Raw genomic sequence first — 7,155 nt, forward strand, 5'->3', positions numbered from 1 at the left:
CTATTTTCCGTTTAATTATAATTCTGCAACAACAACAACCAAACAACACTAATTCACTGAAGATGTAGCTCGTATCCCAGCTACCAAACCAAAATTCAACCACCACACTTTTAATTTTGCCCACCATGCAAATTAAAAATTCTTTTTTTAAACTCCTTTCACTTTATTTCTCCTCTTATCTCTCCACGAGCAATTTATTTTCCATAATTACCGTAAAAATTCAACCACCACACTTTAATTTTGCCCACCATGCAAATTAACAATTTTTTTTAAACTCTTTTCACTTTATTTCTCCTCTTATGTCTCCACGTGCAATTTATTTTCCATAATTACCCTATACCTTATTAAACTTCATTCCCAAAAACGTTATGCCAAAAAGTTACATCACTATGAAAACAAGTTTCATTACCTTGAAAAATAACTAAGAGTGGACTATTACATGTGGTAAACAAAACGCTGGAGTAATTAACAAATAATAAACGGGGAATTATAGCACGACTTCTCTTAATTTACCTACAGATGCATGTGAGAGCAATCGGGTAGGACTGAAGGCTCTGCAATACAAAGTATTTACAGCAGTTTTCTTCTCCTAGTTGATAGGGCTAATACACATATGCGCTTCTCCAATCATCTATTCAGGCTTCTTCGAATAGTGATAGTCCTCCAAACGCAGCGGGCTCTCTTCGTGGTTGTGGGTTCGTGCCTCTCAATGACAAACACGGTCTTCTCCACACATCAAAACAAACAATGCACGCCAAACACAGGGCTCCTCTTAGCTTTCCCTCGGCTTTAGCGGATCGCAGTTTCTCATGGATAGGTCATATGCGCCTCTTGAATCAGTTAATAAGAAGCGCTTTCCAACCAGTGCCAACAACAGGGCACACTGTCTCACAACTCAAAAAAAAGGGCCTACCGCGCCAACAACAGCCACAACTCAACATGCCTCAGGGCCGCTTCAGGTTCACCACAGTGCACAACTCGGAAATCAGTGACCACCGCTCATACAACCCTCACTACCAAGCTCTCACAACTCCACCAGCGCTTTTCCAACAATGCTCTACTGAACTGCTTTGTCCAGCCGCTCCAGCTTACATCACCATGCCCACACTACAATTTCCCTAACCGAGAAGACACTTTCTCTCTCTCTTGCACGAGCTATCAACCCCTTTATACCTTCGGCTCCCAAACTTCACGCATATTGAGATGGGTCACAACAGTTGACTGTAGCACAGTGAATGGCGCTCTTGACAGAACAGAGACCTCACACTTGACTATAATCCACGGCTCTGAATGGATCTCCCTACGGCTTCTTCTAAGGCAGTTCGAAACAATCGAACGCTCAGTACTGCACTCAGACACTTAGCACCACAATTGGCCTCACGCAGCTATTTACCACTCAGCCTCTCCTGAGCTCGTTTCTCTCACAGCTCACCTGAGCTCAGATACCAAATCAGAGAACGCAGCGTAAAACACTAAACACAAAACACAACTTACTCATTCCATAACCAAGCAAGGAAGCAAGGAATTTTATACAGAGCGAAGAAGTTTCTGGGTTCTGGTTGTCGGTAGCTTCTTCCGCACGCTACATGAAGTCTCCAAAAGTCTGGATACCATCTTTTGAACTCTCGAGACGATTGAGCATTTAATGAGTCTGGTCATAGATAACCCAAACTCTCGTCTTGGTATCGATGACGACGTCCTTGGTGTGAACTCCCTGTGGGAATGCCTGTGGCCTGCAGTCAGCGAATTAAGTTCATACCCTAACGTTATAGCATTGAAGTCTGTAGGATGTTGCTGAAGTTGCAGCTCTTGCCGGCAAATTCAAAATGTGAAAACTACGTGGGAAAATTCAAATCAATGTGAAGCTTTTAGTTAATTCAAATCATGATGTCCATGATGGATCATTTGGCATAAGCCATGGATGATGAATGTACTACGTACAAATTCCCATAACGGTTTGATGAGAGGTAATCAAGGTTGGAATTTGGATTCTTCTTTAATTAACATTGGAATTTGGATTCTTCTTTAACTAACATATAATTTTTTTCCTTGTTTTAGGTCTTTATGCTGCCTTTCAAGAAACGTTATGTTTAAAATTTTTCCCTTCCAAAGATGATGTTTTGATAATAAATTAACCTTTCACTAATAAAGGTTTCTTTAAAAACGCATATCTATCATAAGAAGAAAAAAAACAAAATAACCATAACACATAAATGACTTATTGAATTCTCAATTTTGGTTTGAAATTATACAAAACACTCACAATAAAATCTCCATAATGCTGAAATCAAATGTCCTTGACTCAGACATGCCATAACATGATATTAATAAGGAGATCTTATGGGAAGATGACCAACAAAGTAAAACTATGAAATTGACTATCCGTTGCATTCTCTCCACGATCATAATCACATGGAATCAATGTGAGGGTCCACCACAAAGAGTTTTTAGTCAAGTAACTACAATGTATAAAAAGTGTTTTAGTATTTCATAAGTGGTGGTAGATGTCGTTCTTCATGAGCCATATCTTTCAAATCTTTTAAGTGATATGTTGAGATACTCCATATCTGATGCAAATTGTAGTCGAAGTGACACTTTCACTGTTCCACAGGTGATATTGTGACATAGGATAACTTTCATAAGTGAGTGGTGAGTCGGTGACAATGTGATAGGCTCCTCCCCAAACAATCAAATAAAGGTGGGTTGCGGATACAATCAGGGAGAGAAAGTGGGAAAAAGCAAGATTGTGGTCCAAAATTATTGTGGCAAGGAAGAGGTTTTGTTCTTTTAGCTATGTAGGTTCAATGATGCACTAATACACTCATGGATTGATTGTTTGATTCATTGAAGTAGGAATTTTAATGATGTTTACATAAGTGATAGATACATATTCATTGGATTTCAAGGAGACAATTTGGACTTGGATTCTAATCCAACTTACCCTGATCAAATGAACAAATTTTGAGTTATTGAATGACATTCCTTTTGAGTACGCAATATATTTGTTTTCTTCCCCTTCTACCTTCTAGGTGACACTTATGGGAATTCAATCATATTAAGATTGAGCATATGATGAGATTTCATCATGAACAAAACATTTCAAACCAAGCCAAATTTGTTGTGTTGTGGGCATATATATATATATATATATATATATGAATGCCATTATTTGATATAAAGTCTCTATTAGACTAGCTGCTTATTGATCACTTAGTTTTGTAGACATATATTTAAGGAGACTAGGTAATAACCTTTGTTGAATGGTCTCAAATCAATTTTCCGTGGTTGTGTGTCCTTAGGCTTGAGGTGCTTTTGTGCAAGTTGTAAGTATCTTAATTCCTACTTTAATAAAAATATGTTTCACTTTCTATGTGTGTGCATATTCCAATTCACTCAAGAGCTCTCTTCAATTGGCATGGTCCACTCACATGCCCCTCAAGTTGCATCAACAAGAATGGAAATCAATGAAAGGTGAAAAGGGGCCTAAATAGATTTACCCATGGAAAATTGAAATCTTGCAACATTAATGGCACAGAAGAAAATAGAGAAAGACTAAGAATGCGAAGCCTAAGAATTAAAAAAATGCAAGATTGTTATCTATAAGTTGATAGTTTCTATTTGTAATAATTCCTAAAGCATAAAGAGCCAAACAAAGGCCATTTGTAGAAGGTTTTGTCAAAAAAGGTTTCCAAGGTAAGATATCTACATTATTATCATGTTTACAATTGAGTACTTCAACACCATTTCTACATTTATTAATTCTACTAAATTTATAAATAGTTTCCAGTGATGTTTAGATTCATTTCATTTTGATGGTATTGTACAGTTAATAAATTAGGTTTTGGTTTACTTGAACCCACTTAATGTATTACAAGTATGTATTTAAGTAACACACCTTGTTGGTGATGGATACAGTAAAACAACCACGGTAATAGTTAAAAATACACACACTTCTCACAATTTTTTAAAAGAATTCTGTTTATGAATTGGAATTGTTGAGTTAAATATACACACGCTTATTAAAAATTTTTAAAAGAATTGTGTTTATAAATTGGAATTGCTGACAATTTTCTTTTAGTTCTATAGTATGTCTTAAAATTGATTTTGTTTGGCTAAGAGTTTGATTTCATGGAATGTAAGGAAATAGGTTAATAGCCTAAGACTCAGAGATATTTGGTAAGAGTGAAAGTCAAACTCAGACTACAAGGTAATTGTGGTTTTTCTTGAATAACCATGATGAGTCAACCTGCATTATGGATAGCTGCAAATGATAATTGTCCCCAATGTGAATTCACCACTGAATTATAATCATTTTTCCCAATATGTTAAAAAAAGAGAAAAATAGATAATATATATATATATATATATATTATAGAAAGCAATTCACTAGATTCACTCAATATATTTCAAGTATATTTTTAACTGAAACATCATATTAAAAAAAAACTAAATTTTTTTAAAGAATTATATTTATCAAATTTTATTATTTAAAATTGGAAACATTTTTAAACATACTGAATTGATTTAAGCATTAAAAATATAAAAATATTTAATCCACACCAATCTAAAATTTCTTTAAAAGATACCATACTTAATTCCAATCCAACAAAAACTTAAAAAAATTAAAATACTTAATAATAACGGAGCTCTGAATAGCTAAATGGTCATGAATAATATCTTTCAGCTAATCTTGTCGAAGCCACAATTACGGAGATTATCGTGCACACTAATTTTAATGTCTTCAGACCATTTATGTAAAATAAAGTTGAGGAAACTACCATTATCGTCTAATTTTAAAAAAATTTCAAAATCATCATCAAAAAGCACTTGGGTTTTTCTTTTATAGCCATTTTTCAAACCCTTATTCACAAATTTACACGGGCCTCAATAATTATACAACTCTACACATATTATGATTATAACTGCAAGACTAGAATAACCCAGATATCCTATAAATATGAAGACAAAATTACACTCCAAGCAAACTGTTCGGATTTCAAAATTAAGTGCTGTAGCAGCACTTTCTTTGAATTGCAAAGTTTTGTAGTAGATTTTTTCAGATTTTGAAATCCTACCGGGCAAAGCTTTGAAGTTAAAGTTTATAAAAGCGTACATAATCAAACAGTACTTTGCACACAACATACAAAAACTTCTAATAGAGATCCCGTGGCAAGCGTGGCACAGGAATAACTTCCAGTGGCACCACCTTCGCCATGGTAATTCCAAACTTCTCTGTCATGTCCACTTCTTCTGCACTCATGCCGTTGGGGGGTGCCCAGTTGAATGAATGGATGAGAGAAGCCAACACCAGATGAATCATCCGACTTGCCAGGGGAAGCCCGACGCACATTCTCCTTCCTGCTCCGAATGGTATTAGCTCGAAGTGTTGTCCCTTGTAATCCAAATTGCTCATCTTAGCATCGAGAAATCTCTCGGGCACGAATTTCGATGGCTCATTCCAGATGGCAGGGTCCCTTCCTATTGCCCACATGTTGACGATTACCTGGGTGTGTTTGGGTATCAAGAATCCCTCAATCTCACAATCACTATCTGCTATGTGTGGAACGAGCAGAGGAACTACCGGATGTAGTCGGAACCCTTCTTTCACAACTGCACGGAGATAAGGAAGACGATCGGTGTCACTTTCTTCAACCCTTCTGCTGAGCCCAACCACTTGGTCCAACTCGGCCTGGGCTCGTTTCATTTTCTCCGGATTGCGAATGAGTTCTGCCATCGCCCACTCCACTGTATTTGCAGTGGTGTCTGTTCCCGCCCCAAATATATCCTGCAACAAGCAATTAACCAGAAATGAAATTACATTGGCAGCATGAATCCGCTAGTAAACTGCAATAGTTTAAAATAAGATACCATCTATCATTAAATACATTAACCTTGTTGTATGATAGTGACAAGAGAGAATGGAAATAATTACAGCTAGGTAGGCTTTGATATCGGTGAGAGTAAAAACATCGCTTCTCATTTCCAGCAGAGCGTCCAACAGATCCTCAGGAGCATCATTCCGGTCCGTCGTTGTGGCTTCTGTGGCTAGGCGGCCCTCTATGAATTTGTCAAGAAAACCAAAAACCCTTCGCAGATAGGTTGCTGTATTATGTGCCACACCCTGAGGATCCAACCAGTGAAGAAGGGGGATGTAATCCGCCAAATTGGGAGCACCCCCATTCACCACGAATTGCCGAACACTCTCTTTGAACTCTTGGAAAGCTGGAGAATGGGGATCGAACATTTCTTTCCCGAAGGCCATATTGCCTAACAGATTAACAGAGGTGTAGGCCATGGTATCTCCGATGTTTACACTGTTCCCCTTTATACTTTCCAGCAGAATCTGCTTGATTGTCCGGAATACTTGGTCTCTTCGCAAATGCCGCAGGGCTTCTAAATTGTTGACACTGAAGAGCTTTGTATTGGATATACGTCTGATCATGCGCCAGTGGGATCCATATTGGGCCCAAATTACTGAGGACTTGTCGTAAGAAAGGCACTGAACTGACTGTATGGGGCTCCGGCCTGCAAGGACATGGTCATGGGTTTTGAGAACTTGCTTTGCCATGGCAGGAGAGGAGGCGACCACTGTAGTCTTCATTCCGAAAGAGACACGCATGAGAGGACCGTACTTAGTAGCAAGGTGGAAGAGAGCTTCGTGGGGCTTATTACCCAACTGAAGCAGGTTTCCCAAAATCGGCCATCCTGGAGGTCCGGGAGGCAGCCTGCAATAAGTCTTCTTCCTCCGCACATGGAGGACAATAATAATAAAGGCGGAGGTGATTCCAGTCACAGAATAACAGAATAGCAGTCGAATATCCATTGAGATTTATTGTAGAGGCGGCTAATTGCCAAGCAAGGATAGTAAAGGTAATTGGAAGTGTACATAGATTGGTAGACAAGTCATAGAAATAGACGAACGCAAGCCTCGGCGCTCAACGAAGCCATCGATTCGCCAACAAATAATGCATAACGTATAAAAGGGTTTTCTACATAGATTCCTCTTGCACCAGTGGCCGATTAGGACATTATATAATTTATAATTCTACCATATCTATATTCTAGAATGATTTTAAAGTCAACGAAAAAACGAACCAGCATTGGGCGGAGATTCCACTTTCATCTGTCACAGTTAGGGACTTGATATAAACGTCG

The 7,155-nt window shown here is 38.0% G+C and overlaps 1 pseudogene; it reads right to left on the reverse strand.

Annotated features, from left to right (window-relative positions):
- Positions 1 to 5,030: 5,030 nt before the first annotated feature.
- LOC149231950 (cytochrome P450 76T24 pseudogene) lies at positions 5,031 to 6,823 on the reverse strand (annotated as a pseudogene).
- Positions 6,824 to 7,155: the final 332 nt, after the last annotated feature.

Source organism: Pinus tabuliformis, chromosome J, assembly GCF_031772625.1.
Source record: "Pinus tabuliformis cultivar Carrire ecotype Pingquan chromosome J, CPIR1, whole genome shotgun sequence".
NCBI lineage: Eukaryota > Viridiplantae > Streptophyta > Pinopsida > Pinales > Pinaceae > Pinus > Pinus tabuliformis.